Raw genomic sequence first — 13,463 nt, 5'->3', positions numbered from 1 at the left:
TAATATACTGGGATTTTCCGCAAACAAAGATAAGATGGTTTTGAAGGCATAAAGAAAAAGTTTTTTTTTCGGTTCTGGAAAATAGCGCATGTCACAATTTTCGTCAAGATTGTGAGTTGGTTTGAAATACAACTTCTGCTTAGGGGTGTTCGTTTGGATGGATCGGTTTGATCCGATCCAATCAGGTGAATCCATATTAATTTCGGTTTTCAAAACGTGAATTCGAATAGTCCAAATTAAATTCAAATCTGATTCGAACCATTCAAATTACAATTCGGTTGGATCGGTTTTTACAATTCGGTTTTCAATAAGCGAGACATTTAAAAATATATATAACATAAATATTAATCAACTTTAGAAGAAATTGTTTAGTGAGAGTTAAAATTATGAAAAACTATTAAATAATTTATTATAATTTAATATTTTATAGATAAAAAGCTATTGAAAAGTATACATTGAAGTATTTTATTGGATAATATTTTATAATCTATTTGAAAATATAATTTAGCAAATTAATAAATAACTAAAAGATGTATATTCGAAACAAATATATATACATATATATATATATATATATATATATATATATATATATATAAAATAAACTCTTATTCAGTTTTTTTTACTATTCGATTTTAATTTTATAAACCGTAACCAATCCGAAATCCAAAATAATAATTCAGTTTTACTGGAAACCCATCCAAAAATCCAAAAATCAGAACCAAATAGTCCAATCCAAATTGTCCAATTGGATAATTCGGTTTTATCTGAATAGTGAACAGTCGTACTTCTGATTTTTGATTGCTTGTTGTCTATGATGGAGTGGACTGATACCCATCATGTAGCTTGTTTGAAGCGTGCGACTTTGGACTCAATGTGTATGACAGTCCTTTGGGTTCTTTGGACTTATCATAATGCTTTGATTTTTTGCCAAAACAAGTATAGGAAGGATTTTCTTTTCGATAATGTAGTACCATTTTCTTTTAATTGGTTTTGTGCTAGAAACTCTAAGTTAGGAAGATTGGATTCGATGGATTAAAAACCCAATTCTTAACCAGTGTGTCCTTTTTTTTATGTTGCTAGCTCCTAACTAGCTTTTGTTTTTAATTGATAGCTATTGTTAAGAAAAAAACTCTAATAAAGGGAGGCCAATGCACCAATTAGATAAATGTAAAATAGTCTAAACTTATGAGTCATGAGCTAAGTCTATTTTAGAATTAAATTAGTTGAGTTTGGGAATCGGCTTAGTTGATCTTGAAGACAAAAGGCAGAAGCTACTACCAATGACACCCCTCACACCTTTAGCCCTTGATCTGCCTCCTTCAGCTGCTTGCTCCGCCTATACCGGCGTATGGCGATTTTATAGCCTCCCACAACTTCTCTATCAAGTTGCAGGAATGAGACAAATAAGCATTAAGCAAGTTTAAGCCTATTTCAATTATTTATCATTTTGTTGAAATTTTGAACATAGCAATTATGTTTATTTAATTAAGGTTAGTACTTAGTTATTACTAGTTGAAGCATGAAATTAGTTATTAGTTATTAGTTACTGTTGAAGTTTTAAATTAGGGTATTTTCATAAGTCACATACTAATTGTTGAAATCTTTCATTATAGGGTTCCATTGGTAAATCTTTAAAAAGACAATCAAATGTTGGTAGTGATGAAAATGATGTATGATCATCCAAAAGAATTAACTTTGATAAAAGTCCACAAATACCACAACCTACCTCTACTATACATACTCCAACAAGTTTTGATTTGAATGATTTTCCTTCGGACTCCGGAGATAGACCAAAATATGAATCTTATCATCCAAATAAAATGGATGAAATAAAGATGTTATATTTGATTAAAGGAGCTTGTAAACCAAAATGGCATATTTTCTATCTACAAAAAATAGTAAGAAGCTAAAACTTTTTGTTGTGGAATGATTTGATGAATTTGATTAGTTAAAGGCTTGGAGTATATCATTAGAAAGGAACAAATGTTACTGTTTGTGATGTTACTTGTTTGGAGATATTATAGGAAATCAAAGTAGGATAGATGTATTTGTGACAAAGAAGACTTTATCACTTGGAGTAAAAAAAAGCATTGTATATGTATTTAGGTAACGATGATAGTTATCACAATAAAGCACAACAAAAGTATGAAAATTTAATAATAAGAAACTAATCTATTAGTGAAGCCTTTAATAAGAAAAATCATTGATATTAAGATAACCATGATGGTGCTCATGAATTCTTTTTGTCAAAGATATAGTATTGGAATTATTGAAATGTCAGAATACTTTATTACTCGAAGAAACTTGTAAACATCCAAATTCCCAATATGTATTCTTAATTTGAATTTAACCTGTTGGGCCCTTGCATATATGGAAGCTAAACATTGTTTCGGGCTGAGGGGCGCATCACGCCTATATCGGGGTGTGGAGCGCTTTAGGCCCATGGATTTTCCTGGGATTTTAGGGTTTTGGGGGTTATTTAAGGAACCTTAAACCCAATGACCGATCATTCTCAACCTCCATCAACCCTAATTCATCCTTTGTGTAAAACCATAGTCTCTTTTGAGTGTTATGAGCCATCCTCTCTCCTCTCATCCTCTTATATGTGTTTTGGTGCATAAAGTGAAGAAATCTGAAAGATGTTGTATGCCCAAGAGTCATCATAGAATGATATTGCTAATAACATAAGATCATATAGGGTCACGCCTTATAGCAAGTTGTCACTAATTGATTATTTATAAGTATAATTTGATTATTAATAAATATCAACACTTTTATTTAATTGGAAAAAAAATTATTTTATGAAAATAATATTTACCAATATATTGGGAATTATTATTTCTAGAAAATAATAATAAAGAGAACAAAACTAGTAATATATCATATAGTATGATTATTTAAGTTGTGTATAAACTTTTGGGAACTTTAGGTAACCAACTTAGTTACATCTTACTAGCTAGTCGTGTATAACGTAATTGGCAACTGAAACCTGTCTATTTATAGCTCCATGACCGAAAGTTAGGAGACAAAGCATGAGGTTGCTTTTTCATTTGTTTAATGCTTAGACAATGCTTGTAAGAAAGCCATGTGCTTTCATTATTATATGTGTTACTTTTGTACTAAGTTTTGGTATAAAATAAAGGCAAAAGAAAAGGGTTTTAGCTAGCTTTTACACACTCTCTTCATTATGGGGCTGCCAAAATCCGATGAAAGTCTCTCTCTCCCTCTCTTCTTCTTTCTTGCAAATGGTGCCAAAGTTAAACACATATAAGTTTATTTCTATTAATACTTATTTGGATATGTCTTAATAGATTAAAAGTAACTTATTAACAAATGTGTACTAGCATATTTTGGTGGTTCTACACATTCTTTGGTGGATACATTATAAGAGCTTATTTTAGAGCCTAATGCATCACTTCATCATCTTCCAATCTCCCATGAGAGTCAAAGTCTTCAAAGGTTGTAACAATTAACTTTCTATGGTTGTTTTAATCTTTCTAACTCTTGAAAAATGATCATTGGTGAGTTAAAATGGTTTCAGTTTATTCAAACAAAAAAAATCGTTGCTAAACTCGTAGTTTTGACTATTTATTTTAGATTATTTTTGAATAAAAAAACCCAACAAAAACATCCAAAGGTTGGCCATTGGTGTTGTTGCAAATTAAGATTAAGCTATCCTTATACTTCTGGACCTTTTTAAGTCCTAAAGTCCACTACTTTATTGATTTCCATTTTAGGATCTAGGAATATTTGGTGTTAGTGTCCATATTTATGATGTTTTGGTTCCTCTTTGGCTTGATCTATGGAGTTTGGACAACTCCATGATCTTAGGACCATTTAATACTTCATATCTGAGTTCTTGGTTAGAGCTTTTGGTGAATACATGCTCTCTTGTGCTCCATGCATGTATAAAAAAAATGCAAACCTGGACTTGTATTAGATTAGGGTTCTAGATCTAGTTGTTTTGGAGCTTGGTAATGGACAAAGTTGGAAACTTTATCCGTAAAGACATCATTTAAGACCAAATCTAAGAATTGGGAGCTTTGGATTATTGTACTAAGTTGTTTTTAAAGTTTGAGTTTGGCCTTGGCACGACGCGCTTCTAAGTAAAGTTGGTCAGTGTGTAACACCTGGTTCCTGGTACGTATTTAATTCAAGTATTTTGGTATTGTACTCTGGGACTCGGCGAGTTGGAGGCCCAACTCGTCGAGTAGACTTGACATTATGCGGGGGTTTTAGTGATCTACTCGACGAGTCGGGGGACCGACTCGACGAGTAGGAGCTGTCTGGACAAAACCCTAATATTTGGGTTTGCACCCTATTTAAACAACTTATAACACCAAAAACCAGCCTCCATTAGTGAGTGTTCTTGAGCTTGTTGGTACCTTTTTGTGTGTTTTTGAAGTTGGAAAGGAGGAAGGAAGCTTGGGAGTTCAAGTAGAAGCAAGAAGATCCAGAGGTTTTGCTCCATTCTCAGCTCAATCAAGGTAAAAAACTGGAACCTTGACCATCTATCTCTTAGATTTTAATTTGGGGCTATTTCTACCCTTTTTATGAGTTTAGAGAAGCTAAAATCGGATTTTTGGGGGTGTGCTTGGAGTTGCACTCCAGATCTGGAGCTATTGGGGGTCCTTATGGCATAAAGGTGCCAACTTTGTTGCCATAAGCACCCCATGCATCTTGTAGACATCTTTTTATGGTTTTTTGAGTAAAAAACCCCATGCATGGACGTCAAGATTGGGACTTTACGTATGAAATGGACCTTAGGAGGTCAGATCTATGGTTTTGATGCATTAAGACCCATTATAATTGACTGGATAGTTTTGATCATAGAGGTACTCGACGAGTCTCTTGGGTGACTCAGCGAGTCGGGTCTCTTCTTCCCCCAATGTCTTCTGGAAGTGGTTCTGGTTGAGTGGAGGGGACACTCAACCAGTTAGGGGGTTTGTGTTGGACTGGAAGATCAAAGGACTCGACGAGTTCAAGACAATGACCCAACTACATGAAGATGGACTCGACGAGTTCAAGGAGAACTCGGCAAGTCATAGACTGAACACCTTCATATGGATGAAGATGAACTCGACGAGTTCAATGACGAACTCGGCGAGTCGGTTGAAGATAGTCCGATGTGTTGTTGAAGGCAAACTCGTCGAGCTCTTGCTAGACTCGACGAGTAGGGACGGGATTATGACATTCTGTGAATATGGGGACTCGGTGAGTTGGTGGACCAACTCGGCGAGTCGAGTCAACCAGATGTTGACTTTGACCAGATGATTGACCATTGACCAAGGTGTTGACCTTGACCTTGTCTTGGACTTGAGTTAACCCATATAAGGGTTGTGAGGATGAATTGATAAGTTAGAAAAGTTGTTGTTTAGGGACTGAGGATTCGAGGAGAGTTGGTTTTCATACCGGGATCAGTGCAGACACTACACGACTTTGAGGTGAGTCTTCTCCTCGTAGGAGTGGGTCTACGGCCACAATGCCAACCCACACGTAAGAGTGTTGGATAGATGATTGTCTTTGTGATAATTATCTAGTGTTGATATGAGATATCTTTATTGTGCCTGATATGATTATTGTGCTTTGATATGTTTACTGTGCTTGATATGTGCTAGCAGTAGTAGGGATGAAATAGTCCCCAGTTACCGGTTGAAAGATACCGAAAGGGAGGGTAGCTCCCAGTTACCGGTTGGAAGATACCGAATGGGAGGTTAGTTCCCGATTACCGGTTGAAAGATACCGAGCAGGAGCCGAGCTCCTGGCTATACCCGACAGTTACTTGTTGAAAGATACCGAAGATCATGCATTATTTGGTATGGGTATGATGGGGGAACTCACTAAGCTTTGTGCTTACGACTTTTAGTTTTGGTTTCAGGTACCTCTTCATCTAAGGGGAAGGAGTCGGCGGGGTAGCAGCGCATCACACATTCACACATGATATTCCGCATTTGAGAAACTTGGGATTGTACTCTGATATTATACTATTTGCTAAACTGGTTTTGAGACTTGTGATTTGTGACTTAATGTTTGAAAGGATTTCAATTATGTTTTCCGTTAGCTATTTTTACAAGTAATATACTTTAAAACAAAAAAAATTGGGTCTCGATTTTGGGATGTTACACGGTGTCTGTTTTCGACTAAATGACTCGACTTTTTTGTCTTTTTGCGGACACAGGGCTCCTAGAAGGAAGCGTGGTGCGCCCGTTGACGAGCATGTTAACATGTTGACTTTTGATTACGTTTGACCTCGGGTCAAACTTTAGGGTTTTGGGTCCTCGATTGAGGTTTGACTTTATTTAATGTTTAAGTGGTTTCTGAGACCAGCTTTCACATTTCTCAAGGAGTTGTGGTGTTATCAATCTTATTAGCGAGGTGAGTTTTCTCACTATACTATTTACTATAGTAAGTGTCCTAGTGTGCTAGGGTGCAATTAGACTATGGTATGTTGTTAGGTAGGTAGACTTGTAGACAGTTACATGTGATGCTGAGCTGTCTGTTTATCTATTTTATATATATGTCAACATATGTGGTGGTGGGGTGAGGCGTTCCAGCCTTGTGCGGAATGTCAAATGTGGGCGAACCAACTTTATGCTGAAGGCCAATATGTGAGTTGACGATAAGACCAACATTAAATGTTGTGAGTCTAGACACTCACAAGGGGCGAGTTGATGAAAGTAACAACTAGAGTGTTGTGAGCCCAAACACTCGATGTTGTTTAGGCGGATCGGTTCAAGCACCGAGAGTTGTTTTTGCATGCTTGTACGTTTATTGTTGTATGTGGTATTTTGAGAAATTCACTAAGCTTTGACTTACAGTTGTGTATTAAATGTTCTGGGTACTTCTAAGGATCGTGGGAATGCAAAGACGTGAATGTACACATTCACCAACAACTTTCATGTTAGAGATTCTACATTGTTATGATACTCTGATTTTTGTGTTTATGTTTTTGGAACAATGGTTTTATGAATGATTGGTTATATGAAAATGACTTTTATCTTATTTTAAAAATTAAAAAATTTACTGTTAAAATTGGGACGTTGCAAAACTGTAAGACCAATAATATTAATCAACATCATTTTGAAGTTGTCATTTTTAACATGGTTTTGATATGCAAATTTAAGAATTTAAGGTGCGATCTAGTGAACTAAGTACCAAATTGCTAGAAAACATAGCGGTTTTAAGTCATTGTGATTCATTTTTTAAGTTTGATAAATCAAAGTTTATGAAGTTAAGTGAGATGTACAAAAATGATTATATTGCTTCAAAATTTGTTTATCTTGATGGTCAACTTGATATCTATTATCATTATTTGCTACATGATGAAAATTTGTTAAACCAAAGGGAATTGCACATCTTTGTTGTTTGATGGTGAAAATTAGGAAACAACATTCTTTTCCTTTGGTATATAGATTATTAAAGTTAACTTTGGTTTTGTCCGGTACAACTAAAAAGATGTTTTTCTACAATGAAACTCTTGTATACAAATTTGCAGTGATAATTTTTTCAATGATAGTTTGATTCGCAGTGTAGAAAATTAAACACTTATGGATGTTAGAATTGAAAATGTGATGAGACGCTTTTAGAAAATAAAAGAAAGAAGATGTAAACTTTAAAATGTAATATGGATATTAGTTTATCACTTTGTCACTTTCTTATATTTATTTAAATTGCAAATTTATAATTTATAATTTTATTATATATCACGAGAAAAAGTAAATGAAACACTCGTCATTTTTTTTAAATCAATTAAAATTCATTCTTAATCGTTTTAAATTCGTCATTTACGAAAATGAGGTCTTATAGTCCTTGTTCACAAAAGATTATTAGTTTTGGAAGTACTTTAGATGATGGTTAATCAATCATAATATCTAAACAACAATTCATATAACCACACTACACTGTAACCTCTTCCTATAAATTTTCATCCAAAGACAAAAAAAAAAAAAAAAAAAAAAAAAAAAAATCAATTCAAAAATTTTGTACCGATGGAATCAAGTTTTAATCGTTCTAGTAATATCGTCATCATTATTTATACATCTAGCATCATAAGTTGTAACCTTACATATATATCTTTAAATTCATATATGGAAAACATATGCAAAGATCATAGGAAGAACATGCTCAACATTATACCCCAATGAATAAAATGTTCCAAACTTATAAGAAAACCATGTTTGATATCATAGGAAGAACATGCTCGTAATTTTGCCCTAACTTTTTCATAAAAGCAGCTTCAAAATTTACAATGAAGTTCAAACATTCAGATCCTTTTAGAGAAAAAAAAATCGAACTTTTTGTTGATTGTACAACTAAATTTAAAAATCATAAAGTTGTTCGAAAATCTGTATATGATTTGGCTTTCTATCAAAATTTATTTAGGTAATTATATTACTTTTTCAATAAAGTAATTTAGAGGTTTTTATATATTTTTTCATTTTGATCGTTTTCATAGCTAATATTCTTATCTTGTTTATTTGATAGATTACTATTAAAATATAATATAGACCAATTTTAAGTTAAGTTCAACTTAAATAAGTTGAAATTAGCCCATATTCTTATACTGTTAAATAATAAAATATACAATAAAATGATTTAGATCATAATCACATGACAAATTGACAATTACATTTCCAAAGACTTTGAACCATTTCGTTGGTTCTTGGGGTTGGCTGCAAATTATATTGCTATGCATGTAAATTGTAGCCCAGTTAAGAAGAGCCCAAGTTAGTCCATACTCCAAACATACCTTTGGGCTAACAAAAGTATAAAACTAATCACGAAATTTTTCATCATTTACACACGACCTTTGCCATCGTTCGTGTGTAACGAGACTATGGCTAACACTTGATCAATTATTAATGATGTTAATAATGATTTTAATGCGTAATTTTACACTGTCAACAAGACATACATTAATTTAATAAATATATACATATACATGACGAAACTTTTGGTTCTAATCAATCATTTTCACCATTACAAAAACAATAAAACATATTTACACAGATTTTATACCATTTTCAAATACTTCTTTTTTTCTCTTTCTTTTCACGTAGTATTCATTATTCGTCTTGTATCTTCCAAACTCCAATCCCTTCTCATCCCACAGCTTCTCATTAACCTCGGTTTCTTAATCTCCTTTCGTTTAGAGCTTCTTTCTTTACGCAAAACTTGATTTGCAATTTGATCATTCTTTATTTTCTTTGATGATCCACGAACCAACTTTGATGAACCAGGGCGACGAGGGTCTTGTTCAACCACACATCCTTCTGTAACATCATTGTATGAAATGGTTCTTGGAACGCTTTGACAACCGAGACATATAAGATTGATCATGATTCTATGGTTTTATGGACAAATCTTTTGGGGTGTTTGGGAGGGAAGATATGGAAATATGAGAAGAAGGGTGAAAAGAGATGTCTTGTTTTGTACATTTGTTGTTTCAAGAATCAAGATTGTTGTTGGTAGATGATGATGATGGATGAATATTGGAAGATGGGAAAGATGAAGAATATGAAAGGGTAAGTTCCTAACCAAATGAATTTAGATAAAATTTTGTAATTGACGACGCCATTTTTTTGTACCTAATTTTGGTTTGTGATTCTTGAATTACGTTACGCCACACAAAATTTAGTAACGTATCTCTTTACCATTGAGTATTGGAAATTATCTAATGAATGTGTACAAATGTTATAGCTTGTAGTACAAGCTTGATGAATTTCCATTTTCTATTAGGTCACTCACTCCATTATCATATCTTATTGTTGTTTCAGTATTAATGTCCTTGAATCTTGACACAAGAAAAAAAAGGGTTTAAATCCAGTTAATGAAACTATTTCAAGTTACTTCTAAATTAGAAACAACACAAAAACATAAAGGGGTGGTGGCGCAGTTGGCTAGCGCGTAGGTCTCATAGCTACTGAGTGATCCTGAGGTCGAGAGTTCGAGCCTCTCTCACCCCATTCTTTTTATATTTTATTTTTTTTCGTTTATCCCTAACTACAAAGATATGTAATATCTAAATAAGCAAAAGACAGATCGGCCCATTAGCTCAGTTGGTTAGAGCGTCGTGCTAATAACGCGAAGGTCGCAGGTTCGAAACCTGCATGGGCCAATTTTTATAAATTTGATCAGAATTAATCTTTTCTTAAACTGTTTTCACTATTTTACCCCAGGCCAATATACTACTAGTACTACCCAACTAAACTAAGAGCCCAACATTATGTTATGGGCGATATTTGTTTACTGGGGAGAGTGGATGAAGGTGTGGTAGCTGTTTTTTTAAGAAAAGAAAGATGAAGAATGAGTTTTAAGGTGAGTGGTATAGGGTCGATGGGGGTGAGCCGAGAGATAGCTGTTGGGTTAACTTTGGAAACCCATCATCGATCTTGGTTCACATTAGGTCAAGTATTACCCAACACCCCATTAAGTCTAATTAATGTCAAGTTGGCTCTTGATCTAAAACTCTTGTGTTGTTTTTTTGCTTGGTCAAGTACATTAGCGTTTTGTTGTTGATGTTTACGATTACAAAGCAAACTTACAATGTATAAAACTAATTTTACAACCCAAATGATTTACAAATATTTTTACAATCATAAACAATAAAGAACATCTAATGATCATTTTAATGGTCTATTTTTTCATTCAACCTGATGATCATTTTAATGGTCTATTTTATTAAATTATGCAAGTAACTTAATAAGACAAAAAAATTTCTAAAAAAAAATTGTTTGTAAACTATTCAAACTGTAAAATAAAATGTAACAATCGGATGATAGTTGTTGTTGTAGGCGAACTCTGCAAGGGGTAGGTAGGAATCCCAACTCCCATTGAAATCGATGACACAAGCCCTCAGCATGGCCTCGAGGGTCTGTATGGTCCGTTCACTCTAGCCGTCGGTTTGTGGATGATAAGTTGTGCTAAAGTGCAGCCGTGTGCCCAGTTCCTCGTGGAACTTCTGCCAGAAGCTGTGACAACCCGTAAAATTCTACTTGTAAAGTCAATCCAATCAATCAAAAGTCAGACTTATTTCTATTACCTTTATGTTGTGTTAAGGGTGTGTTTAAGAGTTTCTAAGCCTAGTACACTTAAGGATTGAATGTTGAGAAGTGTTAGCTTAGCATTAGAGGAATGCAATCAAACCAGAAAACCCATCAAAGGGTGTTCACGGCCGTGAACCCAAGTGTGGCCGTGAACCCCTCTCCATATACGTACCTTTCTTTCATTTATTCCTCATTTCTTCCATCCTTGGTCGTCAACCTCTCAAATTCTCTCAAGTATCATCCAACAAAGGCTCTCATTTCACCCCAAAAACGTAAGTGTCTAATCTCTTATTGTTGTTCCTTGAAAGCCCTTACCTTTCCATCTTGATTCATCATCTTTTCATCACTTTTCCTCAAGAATCTTCAAGTTTAGGGCCGTGAACCCTTCATGTGTTCATCATTTTGTTCGTGAACTCCCATTGGGCCTTGAACCATCATAATTTGGGCCGTGAACTTCAAGTGGGTTGTGAACCATTCTTCAATATTGGGTCGTGAACCTCCATAGGGCCGTGAACCCTCCTTCAACCTACTAACTTGCTTCTAGCACTCCTTTGTTGACTTATTCTTTCACCCTAGGTTGTTTCCCAATCACCTTTGTAGTTAGATTCACTAATTACATGCCAATATGTATCATTATATGTCATTTAGGACTCGTTTGTGCCTCGGGACTTCATTCGTGGAACTTATCATCCTTACTCGAATCTTTAATTGAATCACCCACATAAGGTGAGTTCATACCCCTATAATCTATCTTTTAAATGTTTTTAAATGCTTTTAGGGGGGGGGGGGGGAATACAAGTTGAACACAATGTTATTGTGATAATATTTACCTGTGATAACCACCACATTAAAGGATTCTTATGCTTTTGTAAGTGATCAAATCAATTCAAAAACTCTTTTCAAAGATGTTAGTTTGTTGTTTATAAAACTTCATTCTTAAAGTACATGCTTAACTCAATTATGTCTTTTCTACAGGCCAGTAACAGTTCAAACAAACATAATAGTAAACTATAATAGGTATAGTTTAGAGGGTTAGTACTTACTATTTCTAGAACATTTTACCTTAATTTAACTAAATGGTTTTAAGGTAGTTAGTACTTCAGTAGTTGTTTTATACAACACTACTGTACATCTTCATTTTCATTACACTCATATAGTGATATTCTCACAGCGAGTAATCTAAACTATTTTCTAATAAAGATAGTTATAAACTTGGGAAAACATACATTCTTACGAGAGAACAAACAAACAAAACAGTCGGGTCTTGGTACATTCAGTTAGAAGGGGGCCTATAATGCTAACTTTATGATTCCTTGGTGGATACATTAGGGATATATATTAATCGGATTCGACAGGCAGTAGGATGTGTGCTTTCCGCTTCATTTCTTGTTCCTTGTTTGGTTGTGGCCTTAGAGCAGATTCACACAATCTACTATCTATTCGATCTTATATATATATATATATATATATATATATATATATATATATATATATATATATATATCATGTATACACCAAGTAATCATAGGGAGTAACATGTATGGTTCAGGTCATAGCATACAAATTTAGTATATCGCTTTCTAGTACAAAAACATACTTTTTGGATAGAACATTAAGTAGGTTAAACAAGAAACTTATCTGTAAAAGGTTTGATACGCTTTATTAAACCCGTATAACTTAAAGGACCTTAAATGATTAATTCTATAATACCTTAGCTTATACATCATGGTTATATATAATTAATATCCGATAGGCAGTAGAATGTGTGCTTTCCGCCTTACTTCTTGTTCCTTGTTTGGTTGTGGGCTTCGGGTAGATTCACACATTTAACTGTCTGTTCGATATTAGATTATATATAACTAGTATAAACTAAGTGATTATAGAAGGAACTATTGTGGTTACGATTTTTACTAAAGGAAATGTATGATTTTCTTAAGGAATGTTTTCTTCAAATATAAAAGAACTATTACAGTTAACTCCGTGAGTACCAAATGAATACGTCAGGGTTATATACAATGAAGATCTAACAAACAATGGGATGTGTGACTTCCGCCTCATTTCGTGTTCCTTGTTTGGTTGTCGGCTTAGGGCAGATTCACACAATCGATTTTCTGTTTACTATGGGTTTTATATAACTTGTATCCGTTTAGTACTCATAGAAGGAATTGTAGAGTCATTTTTACTTATCATTCATCACATCAGAAAATATAGGATTTTCTGGAAAACAGGCGAACTTTTCTAAAAGAACTTATAGTATACTCTTTCAAACTAAAATACTTATGAACTCACCATCTTAAATTCTGATCTACTCTTTCAAAATAACTTGTATTCTCAGGAAACTAGTAGACAGGTACGCGCTCAGGGATTCAGAAGATGGAGCGTAGTAGCTTCATGTCTTGTTTTGTAAATTACTTT

At 33.9% G+C, this 13,463-nt stretch overlaps 2 non-coding genes across 2 annotated transcripts; both read left to right on the top strand.

Annotated features, from left to right (window-relative positions):
- Nucleotides 1-9,883: 9,883 nt before the first annotated feature.
- On the top strand, nucleotides 9,884-9,968 carry TRNAM-CAU (transfer RNA methionine (anticodon CAU)). The gene is given in 2 exon segments: nucleotides 9,884-9,921; nucleotides 9,933-9,968. It is a non-coding gene; the product is annotated as a tRNA-Met (tRNA).
- A 78-nt stretch (nucleotides 9,969-10,046) lies between these two features.
- Nucleotides 10,047-10,120, top strand: TRNAI-AAU (transfer RNA isoleucine (anticodon AAU)). The gene has a single exon. It is a non-coding gene; the product is annotated as a tRNA-Ile (tRNA).
- The last annotated feature ends 3,343 nt before the right edge of the window (nucleotides 10,121-13,463 follow it).

The sequence above is a fragment of the Lactuca virosa genome, chromosome 3 (genome assembly GCF_052849685.1).
Source record: "Lactuca virosa cultivar CGN04683 chromosome 3, Lactuca_virosa_CGN04683_v6, whole genome shotgun sequence".
Classification (NCBI taxonomy): Eukaryota; Viridiplantae; Streptophyta; class Magnoliopsida; order Asterales; family Asteraceae; genus Lactuca; species Lactuca virosa.
The sequence above is the reverse complement of the archived record's forward strand: the minus strand, read 5'-3'. Positions and strand labels throughout refer to the sequence as shown.